Raw genomic sequence first — 12949 nt, forward strand, 5'->3', positions numbered from 1 at the left:
CCAGCACAAAGATGAGAGCAATGCTGACTATCTTACGGAACTACGCAAGTTATCGAAGCACTGCCAGTTCGGAGCAGGACTGGCAGACACCTTACGGGATAAGTTTGTCTGCGGGCTCGAGAGTGAAGGAACCCAGAAACGACTACTTTCAAAAAAGGACCTGACGCTAGAACAGGCTTTCAGCGTGGCAGTATCCTACGAAGCAGCAGCACGGGGAGCTGTGGAAATACAACTGAAACCACAAGAATACAGCACTAACGAAATGGCGTATGGAGCCGAAAAGTGCTATTGCTGCGGCAGAACAACCCATGAGCAGAAGGACTGCTGGTTTAAAGACAAAATATGCAGGCAATGCAGGAAAATGGGACATATAGCAAGAGTCTGCAGGTCGGGAAAGAAGACCAAAATGACACGAACTACTAAGGAACAGTACAGGAAAGTAAAGAAACTGACAGATAGTAGTTCAGAAGATCAGGAGAGTGATAAGGACTCCGGGAGCAGGCGACTAAGTTGTTTAAAGTTACACAACGTGATCGCAAAAGAAGATCACCGAACCATTTGGGTCACCCTCATGATAGCAGGGTCCCCAGTGAAGATGGAATTGGACACAGGATCAGCCCTAACTGTCATGAATCGACGAGACTATGAGCGGCTATTCTCACACATACCCTTAAAGGACACGTCCATTGTATTGAAGACATACACGGGGCAAAAGGTCTACCCCAGAGGAAAAATAAGGGTGCCAGTTGAATATAACGGAAAGGAAACACAGAAACTATACATGTATATACTACGAGATGGAGGACCACCATTATTGGGACATGAATGGATCCGAAGACTACAATTGGATTGGCATTCCATTCTGGCACTAACTGTGACTGACAAAAAAGATGATGACGTCGCACCTGGACGTCTGTCACAAATTCTATCGGACGCGGAAGAGGTGTTCCAACAAGGACTTGGGACTCTAAAAGGAGTAAAGGCAACCATAAAGATTGTGGATAACCCAATCCCAACATTTTTCAAGGCCAGACCGGTGCCATACGCGATACGCCCAGCTGTGGAAGCTGAACTGGAGAGTCTGGAGCGTTCGGGGGTGCTGTCTAAGGTGGACTGGAGCGAGTGGGCCACACCCATCGTTCCTGTCATAGAGTCATAGAGTTATACAGCACGGATAGAGGCCCATCGTGTCTGCACCGGCCATCAAGCCCTGTCTAATCTAATCCCATATTCCAGCATTTGGTCCGTAGCCTTGTATGCTATGGCATTTCAAGTGCTCATCCAAATGCTTCTTAAATGTTGTGAGGGTTCCTGCCTCCACAACCCTTTCAGGCAGTGAGTTCCAGACTCCAACCACCCTCTGGGTGAAAAAGTTCTTTCTCAAATCCCCTCTAAACCTCCCGCCCTTTACCTTGAATCTATGCCCCCTAGTTATTGACCCTTCTACTAAGGGAAAAATCTCCTCAGCATCCATCCTATCTATGCCCCTCATAATTTTGTACACCTCAATCATGTCCCCCCTCAGCCTCCTGTGCTCCAAGGAAAACAAACCCAATCTGCCCAGTCTCTCTTCATAGCTGAAGCGCTCCAGCCCTGGTAACATCCTGGTGAACCTCCTCTGTACCCTCTCCAACGCGATCACATCCTTCCTGTAGTGTGGCGACCAGAACTGCACACAGTATTCCAGCTGTGGCCTAACCAGTGTTTTATACAGCTCCATCATAACCTCCTTGCTCTTATATTCAATGCCTCGGCTAATGAAGGCAAGTATCCCATATGCCTTTTTTACCACCTTATCCACCTGTTCCGCCGCCTTCAGGGATCTGTGTACTTGCACACCCAGATCCCTCTGCCCCTCCGTCTTGCCTAGGGTCTTACCATTCATTGTGTATTCCCTTGCCTTGTTAGTCCCCCCAAAGTGCATCACCTCGCACTTTTCCGGGTTAAATTCCATTTGCCACTGTTCCGCCCATCTGACCAACCCATCTATATCGTCCTGCAGACTGAGGCTACCCTCCTCGCTATTTACCACCCTACCAATTTTTGTATCATCCGCGAACTTACTGATCATACCTTTTACATTCATATCCAAGTCATTAATGTAGACCACAAACAGCAAGGGACCCAGCACCGATCCCTGTGGTACCCCACTGGCCACAGGCTTCCAGTCACAAAAACAACCTTCGACCATTACCCCCTGCCTTCTGCCACTAAGCCAGTTTTGTATCCAATGTGCCAATGCACCCTGGATTCCATGGGCTCTTACCTTCTTGACCAGTCTCCTGTGCAGGACTTTATCGAAGGCCTTACTGAAATCCATGTATACCACATCCACTGCGTTACCCTCATCCACACACCTAGTCACCCCCTCAAAAAATTCAATCAAATTAGTCAGACATGATCTTCCCTTGACAAAGCCATGTTGACTATCCCTGATTAATCCTTGCCTCTCCAAGTGGAGACAAATTTTGTCCCTCAGAATTTTTTCCAATAATTTTCCTACCACTGATGTTAGGCTCACTGGCCTGTAGTTCCCCGGTTTTTCCCTACTTCCATTCTTGAATAATGGTACTACATTAGCGGTTCTCCAGTCCTCTGGCACATCCCCTGTGGCCAGAGAGGCCCTGAATATATGTGTTAGAGCCCCCGCAATCTCTTACTTTGCCTCACACAGCAGCCTGGGATACATTTCATCCGGGCCTGGGGATTTATCCATTTTTAGGCCAGCTAAAACCGCCAATACCTCCTCCCTCTCGATGTTAATATGTTCGAGCACATCACAGTCCCCCCGCCCTATTTCTATGTCTACATCGTCCTTCTCCATAGTGAAAACAGATGCAAAAAATTCATTTAGAACCCCTCCTACATCTTCCGGCTCCACACACACATTGCCACTTTTGTCCCTAATGGGCCCTATTTTTTCCCTAGTTATCCTCTTACCCTTAATATACTTATAAAACATCTTAGGATTTTCCTTTATTTTGCTCGCCAGTGTTATTTCATGGCCCCTCCTTGATCTCCTAATTTTTTTTTAAGTATCCCCCTGCACTTTTTGTACTCCTCTAGGGCTTCCTCCGTCTTTAGCCTTTTGTATCTGCCAAAAGCCCTCTTTTTTCCCAATCCATTCTCGTATATCCCCTGACATCCAAGGTTCCCTGTGGTTTTTGGAACCACCCTTGACCTTTACGGGAACATGTTGCCATTGTATGATCTCAATCTCCCTTCTGAAAGCCTCCCATTGCTCCGATGCGGATTTTCCTACAAGTATCTGATCCCAGTCCATTTTGGCCAGATCCTGCCTTATCCTATTAAAATCGGCCTTCCCCCAATTTAGAACCTTTATTTCCGGCCCATCCCTGTCCTTTTCCATGACCACCTTAAATCTCACCATATTATGGTCACTGTCACCAAAGTGCTCACCTACTAGCACTTTTTCCACTTGGCCGGCCACATTCCCTAGAATTAGGTCCAGTACCGCCCCCTCTCTTGTAGGACTTTCTACATGCTGGCTCAAAAAGCTCTCCTGGATGCACTTTAAGAATTCTACACCCTCTGAGCCTTTCACACTCTGACTATCCCAGTTAATATTGGGGAAGTTGAAATCCCCCATTATTATTACCCTATTATTTGCACATTTCTCTGAGATTTGCCTACATATCTGTTCCTCTATCTCCCCCTGACTGTTTGGAGGCCTATAGTACACTCCCAGCAAAGTGCTTGCCCCCTTTTTGTTTTTAAGCTCCACCCATATGGCCTCATTAGAGGAACCTGCTAATATATCATCCCTCCTTACTGCAGTAATTGACTCCTTAATTAATATTGCGACACCCCCTCCTCTTATACCTCCCCCTCTGTCTCGCCTGAAGATTCTGTACCCCGGAATATTGAGCTGCCAGTCTTGCCCCTCCCTCAACCATGTCTCCGTGATAGCAACAATATCATACTCCCATGTGTTTATCAACGCCTTCAGTTCATCCACCTTATTTGCAAGACTCCTTGCATTAAAATAGATGCCATCCAGCCTTGCCCTTATGTTTGCCCTGTCTACCAAGCTGACTTGTTTTTTTCTCTATAATTGGCAGCACATCACCCCCTATTTCAGCTCCCCTCTGTATCCCATCCCCCTGCCAAGTTAGTTTAAACCCCCCCCCAACCGTGCTAGCAAACCTCCCCGCAAGGATATTTGTCCCGCTCTGGTTCAGGTGCAACCCGTCCGACTTGTACAAGTCCCACCTTTCCCAGAAGCAGGCCCAGTGATCCAGGAAAGTAAAACCCTCCCCCCTACACCAACTCTTTAGCCACGCATTCATCTGCTCTATCCTCCCATTCCTATACTCACTAGCACGTGGCACTGGAAGTAATCCAGAGATTACAACCTTTGAGGTCCTGCTCTTTAATCTGTTACCTAGCTCCCTAAATTCTTGATGCAGGACCTCATCCCCCTTCCTACCTATGTCGTTGGTCCCAATGTGGACCACGACCTCTGCCTGCTCACCCTCCCCCTTAAGAATGCCCTGAGGTGCACAGTGACATCCATGACCCTGGCCCCAGGGAGGCAACAAACCATCCTGGAGTCACGTTTGCGGCCACAGAAACACCTATCTGTTCCCCTTACGATAGAATCCCCTATCACTATTGCTCTCCCACTCTTTTTCCTCCCTTTCTGAGCAGCAGAAGCGTCCCTGGTGCCAGGAAGCTGGCTGCTGCTGCCTTCCCCTGGTGAGTCATCCCCCTCAACAGTATCCAACTTGGTATACCTGTTTGAAAGGGGGATGTCCGCAGGGGTTCCCTGCACTTCCTGCCTGCCTCTGTTGCTCCGCCTGATGGTCACCCCCTGTGCAGCCCTACCCTGAGGCGTGAACAACTCGCTAAACGTGCTATCCACGACCCTCTCAGCATCGCGCATGCTCCAAAATTCATCCACCCACAGCTCGAGCGCCGCAATGCGGTCTACAAGTAGCTGCAGCTGGATGCATTTCCCGCACACATGGTCGTCAGGGACACTGGCAGCGTCCCTGACTTCCCACATGGAGCAAGAGGAGCAGAACACGGGTCTGAACTCTCCTGCCATGACTTACTCCTTTAATTAATTAAAAAATTTATTCAATACCCCAGTTACAGGTACACTCTAGGGCGCTTTATTTACCAACTGTCCCCACTACACCACAGAGACCCTAGAAATTTAACACCACAGAATTCAAGCTTGTATCGAAAAGAGAGAAATACTCACCAACCAATCACTTACCTGCTTCCTGCTGACGTCACACTTGGATTACTTTTTACCTCTCTCCTGGAACCTGGATTGGTATGCCTCTGACTGCTCCCTTTTAAGCTCCGCCGCCTCAGGCTGCTCCCGCGCAGGTACGCTGCTTCTCCGGTCTCGGGGCTGTGGGCCTCGGTGCCTCTGACTGCTCCCTCTTATACTCAGCCGCCTCGGGCTGCTCCCGCGCAGGTCCGCTGCTTCTCCGGTCTCGGGGCTGTGGGCCTCGGTGCCTCTGACTGCTCCCTCTTATACTCAGCCGCCTCGGGCTGCTCCCGCACAGGTCCGCTGCTTCTCCGGTCTCGGGGCTGTGGGCCTCGGTGCCTCTGACTGCTCCCTCTTATACTCAGCCGCCTCGGGCTGCTCCCGCGCAGGTCCGCTGCTTCTCCGGTCTCGGGGCTGTGGGCCTCGGTGCCTCTGACTGCTCCCTCTTATACTCAGCCGCCTCGGGCTGCTCCCGCGCAGGTCCGCTGCTTCTCCGGTCTCGGGGCTGTGTGCATTGAGCAGCACGCCTGGGGAGCCAAGGAAGGTTCGCATCTGTGTGGACTTCAAGGTGACTGTGAACCCAGTCCTGCACACAGTACAGTTTCCGCTTCCGTGGATAGAAGATATTTTCGCCTTACTATCTGGAGGGAAACATTTTACAAAGATTGACCTGGCTCAAGCGTATCTACAAATGGAGGTGGAAGAAGCATCTAGGAAATACCTCACGATAAACACTCACAAAGGCCTTTACCAGTACAATCGACTGGTATTTGGGGTAGCATCGGCCCCGGCTATGTGGCAGAGGGCAATGGAACAAGTCCTGCAAGGGATCCCGGGGACCCAGTGTTATTTGGACGACATCCTGGTTACGGGCTGTAATGAAATCTGTTTGTCTTGATCCTGTATTCGTTTTGCACTCATGTTTATTACCCTCCCCCACTGTGTATAGTTTCACTTCCTCTTTCCCGACTAACCTGGGAGGTTCCAGGTCTTGGCTCTTGGCTCCGCCCCTGACTTCTCTTACATAAAGATCCCAGGATCTGTATGACTCATTCCTGTGAACCAGTCGGCGTGTTGAGATGTTAGCTCTGATCTTAGTGATTAAAGCCAACTTGTTTAAGTCTATAACTTCTAGTTTTGTGGTTATTGAAGGCCCATCAATTTTAATCACTAAAGAATACTAGGATGGATCGACTCCTAAAACCAGAACGTCTGGACTTAGATCCACATTCTGCTGAAGCATCAAATCAATTTGGACACTGGCTCAAATGCTTCGAACTCTTCGCGGGGGCCTCATCCGCTAGCGAGGTAGATAAACTGAGTCTACTGACTACTCGCATAAGTCATCGGATTTATTCGTTCATCCGGGACGCCACCTCTTACACGGAGGCCATCACTATCCTGAAGGCCCAATACCAGAGGCCGGTAAACGAAGTGTACGCCAGACACCTGCTGGCTACACGCAGGCAGCGACCAGAGGAATCAATGGACGACTTCTTACAGGGCCTAAAGGACCTGGTCTGGGACTGTAACTGCAAGGCCGTGACGGCCAACGCGCACTCTGACGAATTGGTCCGCGATTCCTTCATCACTGGCTTCAAATCGAATTATATCCGGCAGAGACTGCTGGAGAAGGAGGTCCTGGACTTAAAAAAGGCAGTGGCCACTGCGCGATCGCTGGACGTGGCCCAGAAAAACTCTGACTCTTATTCTTCCGGCCATGCGGCCCTCACCGCCTCGTGCGCGCTGAGGGGGCCGCCATCTTGGAATCAGCCATCTTCCCCATCCAGGTCTCAGACCAGCTCTACGCCGCCGGAGTCCCCACACAGAAGTTCACCCAGGAGTCCTACTACAGCGGCAATGTCTCGAGGCCCGAAATGCTACTTCTGCGGCCAGGCCAAGCACCCCAGACAACGATGCCCAGCGAGGGACGCTACATGCTTCAAATGTAAGAAAAAGGGGCATTTTAGCAAAGTCTGCAGGGGGAATCCAATTTCCAACTCCGTCACCGCCTCGTGCGGGCCGCCATCTTGGGATCCGCCATCTTTTCCCGACTCAACGGCCGCCCAGGGCCCAACAGTGGCTTTGATCACGGTGGATCAATCCAGGCCACACCCGTTGACAAAATGCATGATGGACATACAGGTAAATGGGAATTTAACGAAATGTTTAATTGACTGGGAGTACCGAGAGTTTTATCCACCCTAGCCTGGTACGGCGGTACTCATTAATGGTAACCCCTACATGGAGCAGAATTGCTATGGCTGCTGAGCCCCACACTTTGGACATTTTGGGCTACTGTGTGGTAACACTGACTGTAAAAGGCACGGACTACAAGGATTTTAAACTCCTCGTGATGCCAGAACTCTGTGTTAATGTAATCTTGGGCCTGGACTTCCAGTGCCACCATGAAAGTGTCACGCTAGCATATGGCGGGTCCCAGCCGCCACTCTCAGTCTGTGGCCTATCAACCTTAAAAATCAGCCCGCCCTCTTTATTCGCTTATCTCGCTCCGAACTGTAGGCCCATAGCGACCAAAAGTAGACGGTACAGTCTGGAAGACAGACACTTTATCAAGGCGGAAGTGGACAGACTCCTGCGGGAAGGCATTATTGAATGCAGCACCAGCCCGTGGCGTGCCCAAGTAGTCATAGTTAAAAATAGCGAAAAGAAACAGATGGTAATTGACTACAGCCAGACTGTTAATATTTATACCCAGCTGGACGCCTACCCTTTACCCCGCATATCAGAAATGGTCAACCAGATTGCGCAATACCGAGTCTTCTCGACTATCGACCTCAAATCCGCGTATCACCAGCTCCCCATTAGAACGGAGGACCGCCCATACACCGCCTTCGAGGCGAACGGGCGCCTCTACTATTTTCTCAGTGCCCTTCGGGGCAACAAATGGGGTCTCGGTCTTCCAACGTGAGATGGACCGCATGGTTGATGAGAATAAACTACAAGTTACCTACCCCTATCTGGACAATGTCACTATCTGCGGGCACAACCAGCAAGACCACGATCTAAATCTTGCGAGATTTTTTAAAACTGCCCTAAAGCTGAATCTAACCTACAACGAAGACAAATGTGTCTTCAACACAACCCGTCCCTGTATCCTTGGCAGTGGTGGAAGATGGGGTAATTGGACCAGACCCTGACCGATTACGCCCCCTAAAGGAACTGCCCCTGCCACACAATCCCAAAGCTTTAAAAAGGTGCCTGGGATTTTTTTCGTATTATGCCCAATGGGTGCCCAATTACTCTGATAAGGCCCGACCCCTCATTAAATCGACATCCTTCCCACTATCAGCTGAAGCTCGGGAGGCTTTCACCAGTATTAAACAGGACATTGAAAGGGCTGCAGTGTGTGCAGTGGACGAATGCATTCCCTTTCAAGTCGAAAGCGATGAGTCAGACTTTGCCTTCGCTGCGACCCTCAATCAGGCTGGGAGACCTGTGGCCTTCTTCTCCCGAACCCTTCAGGGACCTGAAATCAGGCACAGGCTATAGTGGAGGCAGTGCAGCACTGGAGACACTACCTAGCCGGCAAACGTTTCACCCTGCTCACCGACCAGCGGTCGGTGGCTTTCATGTTTAATAACAAACAAAGGGGGAAAATCAAGAATGACAAAATACTCAGATGGAGGATCGAACTATCCACGTTCGACTATGATATTATGTACAGGCCGGGAGCCCTTAATGAACCCCCAGACGCCCTATCGCGGGGAATGTGTGCCAGCATTCATACGGACAAATTACAGGGTCTCCACAACGACCTCTGTCACCCAGGGGTCACCCGACTATACCATTTTATAAAGTCCCGCAATCTGCCCCACTCCATCGAGGAGGTCAGGGCAATGACCAGAGCCTGCCGCATCTGTGCGGAATGCAAGCCTCGTTTCGACAGCCCTGACCGTGCACACCTTATCAAAGCCACACGGCCATTCGAGCGCCTAAGTCTGGACTTCAAGGGACCCCTTCCCTCTGCCGACCGTAACGTATACTTCCTCAATATCATTGATGAATATTCCCGCTTCCCCTTCGCCATTCCCTGCCCAGACATGACCAGTGCCACGGTCATCAAGTGTCTCTGTAATCTATTCTGCATGTTTGGCATGCCGAACTACATACACAGCGATAGGGGGACGTCATTCATGAGTGACGAGCTGTGCCAGTTCTTGCTCTCGAAGGGGATAGCCACTAGCAGAACCACTAGCTACAACCCCCGGGGTAATGGGCAAGTGGAAAGGGAGAATGCTACTGTTTGGAAGGCTGTCACGTTAGCCTTAAAGTAAAAAGGCCTTCCGACCTCCCGCTGGCAGGAAGTCCTCCCAGACGTGCTCCACTCCATAAGGTCTCTGTTATGTACGGCCACTAACACTACCCCTCACGAAAAGATGTTCGTTTTCCCCCGGAAATCCACCTCGGGCATATCTCTACCCGTGTGGCTGACGTCTCCGGGGACAGTACTATTGCGGAAGCACGTGAGAGGCCATAAAACGGACCCCCTTGTGGAAAAGGTACAGCTCCTCCATGCAAACCCTCAGTACGCCTATATCAAATACCCTGACGGGCGAGAGGACACTGTTTCCATAAAAGACCTCGCTCCCTCGGGGAGCAGAGAGAACGATGGGAGACTACCCGATGAAGACCTACACTACAAAGAGACAGGACGCCCAGAGGTATCAATACCCAACTTTAACCTGGAGGACACTGCAGATAACCTGGAAGACACTGCGGAGGCCCGGACAGCGGAGGACCCAGAATCCACTCCCCTAGAGGCACCCCAACCGGCTTTGCGCCGATCACTGAGAACTGCAAAACCTCCTGACAGACTCACTTATACCAACTTTTAAGAAACATCACCCCGATGGACTAAATCTATAGAAGGGGTGAATGTAATGAAATCTGTTTGTCTTGATCCTGTATTCGTTTTGCACTCATGTATATTACCCTCCCCCACTGTGTATAGTTTCACTTCCTCTTTCCCGACTAACCTGGGAGGTTCCAGGTCTTGGCTCTTGGCTCCGCCCCTGACTTCTCTTACATAAAGATCCCAGGATCTGTATGACTCATTCCTGTGAACCAGTCGGCGTGTTGAGATGTCAGCTCTGATCTTAGTGATTAAAAGCCAACTTGTCTATAACTTCTAGTTTTGTGGTTATTGAAGGCCCATCACGGGCGAAAATGACAATGAACACCTTGCCAACCTGGAACAGGTGCTCACGAGATTGCAGGAATATGGGCTACGAGTCAACCGTCCCAAATGCGAGTTCTTCAGGAGACAAATCTCATATTGTGGCCACATGATCGCCGGACAAGATTGAGGCTGTAGTCAAGGCTCCAGCACCAGAAAATGTGTCGCAACTGAGGTCGTTCCTCAGGTTGGTGAACTACTACCATAAGTTCTTGCCGAATTTATCTACAATTCTGCACCCACTGAATGCCCTCCTTCAAACTGGTGTAACATGGAAATGGACTGATGAGTGTAAGCGTGCCTTTCAGGAATGTAAATGCCAAATCACTTCAAAAGAAGTATTGGCCCACTACAACCTAACACTACCGATTCGGTTGGCATGTGATGCGTCACCTTACGGCATTGGAGCGGTGCTGTCACACAAATTCCGTGATGGTTCAGAGAGGCCAATAGCCTTTGCATCGCGCTCGCTAACCTCAGCCGAGCGTAACTATGCCCAGATTGACAGGGAGGCCCTCAGCCTGGTGTGGGGGGTGAAGAAGTTCAATCACTATCTGCATGGGCAGAAATTCACCCTACTGACTGATCATCAACCCCTGGTCTCAATTTTTAACCCAAAGAAGGGCATTCCGGTGATGACGGCGCAACGGCTGCAAAGATGGTCACTTTTTCTAGGGGCACATCAGTATGACATAGAGTACAAAGGTACGAAACAACATGGAAATGCTGATGGGCTGTCGTGCCTACCGTTACCTATGGTGGAAGAAGCACCTGCAGTGGACCCTGTGGAGATATTCCATGCGACCATAGTCGAATGTTTGCCTGTTACAAACGCAAGTATTGAGAAGGAAACCCGAAATGACCCGACACACTCTCGGGTCTATGATTTGACGGTGAAGGGATGGCCAGCATATGGCGACTCACTGTTGCCAGCATTCTCGCCAAGGAGGGAACAGCTGTCAGTGTGCCGGGGAACCTTGATGTGTGGATCCCAAGTGGTAATTCCACCCAAGTTGAGAGATAGAGTACTCAATGAGCTTCACGAGGGTCACCTGGGAGGGGTAAAAATTAAGAGCCTAGCCAGGGCGTTTGTGTGGTGGCCGGGAATCGATAAAGAAATCGAGGATATGACCAAGAGATGCACAGGATGCCAGAAGGTCCAAAACGCTCCACCACAGGCCCCGCTACATCCATGGGAATGGCCCTCATCTCCATGGCAATGGGTATACATTGATTTCGCTGGTCCATTTATGGACTCAATGTTTCTAATCGCTGTGGACGCCCATTCGAAATGGCCAGATGTCATTAAAATGTCCTCCACCACCACGGGGAAAAGTATTGCAGTCCTAAAGACCATCTTCGCCAGGAATGGGTTGCCAGAACAGATCTGTTCCGACAATGGCCCACAGTTTGTGTCTGAGGATTTCCGGAGGTTCCTGAAGAATAATGGGGTGAAACATTACACATCTGCCCCATATCATCCAGCCACAAATGGATTGGCTGAGAGGTTTGTTCAGACCTTTAAAAAGGCCATAAAGGCAATGTATAATGACGACATACCACTGCAACACAAGGTGGATAACTTCCTGTTTGCTTACCGGAATGCAACACATGCAGTAACCAACCAAACTCCAGCCGTACTGTTTTTTAACCGGAGACTAAGATGTCGCTTGGATTTGCTCAAACCAAACATAAGACGAGATGTTGAGGATAAGCAGTTCCAGCACATAAATGAGAAGCCAACCAGGAGTTTCAAGATAGGGCAACCAGTCTTGGCCCATGACTACCGAACAGAAAAATGGCAGCCAGGCACGATATGCACACAGCAGGGACCACTAATGTACACAGTGGACGATGGAGAGAGCATCGTGAGACGCCATGCTGACCAGATTCTAGAGTCACAGGAACAAGCCAAACCTGTACCACAAGCATGTGCACCTGGTAATGAGCCCGAAGTACAGGTTGCGTCTACCTCAGAAGCAGGGGTATTGGAAGCTGACGAACCAACCAATGACAATGAGCCAGAATTGACTCCACCGCCAGAACAGGATACTCGAGAAAGGCGCTATCCAGTCCGGATCAGGAAGCCTCCTCAAAGTCTGAACTTATAAATGACTATTTCAGTTGATGTATATATTACTGAGAAAATTGTAATTGTAATTAGTTATTATTTAGTTGTTAAATGAATGTTATGTACTGCTTAACTAAAAGGGGAGGAATTGTTGTGTATGTACCTTTAAGGGAATAACTGGTCTTAGACTGCAGTACCGGCAGTGACCACCCCTGTATAAAAGGCCCGAGCAGGCTTCTGTAGTTTCAGTTTCAAACTGCCTCTTGTTCAGTAAAGTACCTGTTAAACTGTTCTCCCAAAGTCCGTGTATTATTGAGGCGCGGACTTTACAAGTGGGGCCTGCTGTGCTTCCTCTACCACCTCATCCTCCACCCCCCTTTGCTGCCAGAGCTCCTGAAAGCTCGGAGCCGTGGGTGGCGGTCGTGGGACCTCT

At 49.8% G+C, this 12949-nt stretch overlaps 1 protein-coding gene across 1 annotated transcript in view; it reads right to left on the bottom strand.

Annotated features, from left to right (window-relative positions):
* The window catches only part of LOC147116141 (septin-7-like), an 845307-nt gene that overhangs the window by 109991 nt on the left and 722367 nt on the right, over window positions 1-12949 (bottom strand). The gene's annotated exons all lie outside the window — the stretch shown is intronic.

Source organism: Somniosus microcephalus, chromosome 6, assembly GCF_052327205.1.
Source record: "Somniosus microcephalus isolate GS21.2 chromosome 6, FLI_Smic_1.0, whole genome shotgun sequence".
NCBI classification, from domain to species: Eukaryota; Metazoa; Chordata; class Chondrichthyes; order Squaliformes; family Somniosidae; genus Somniosus; species Somniosus microcephalus.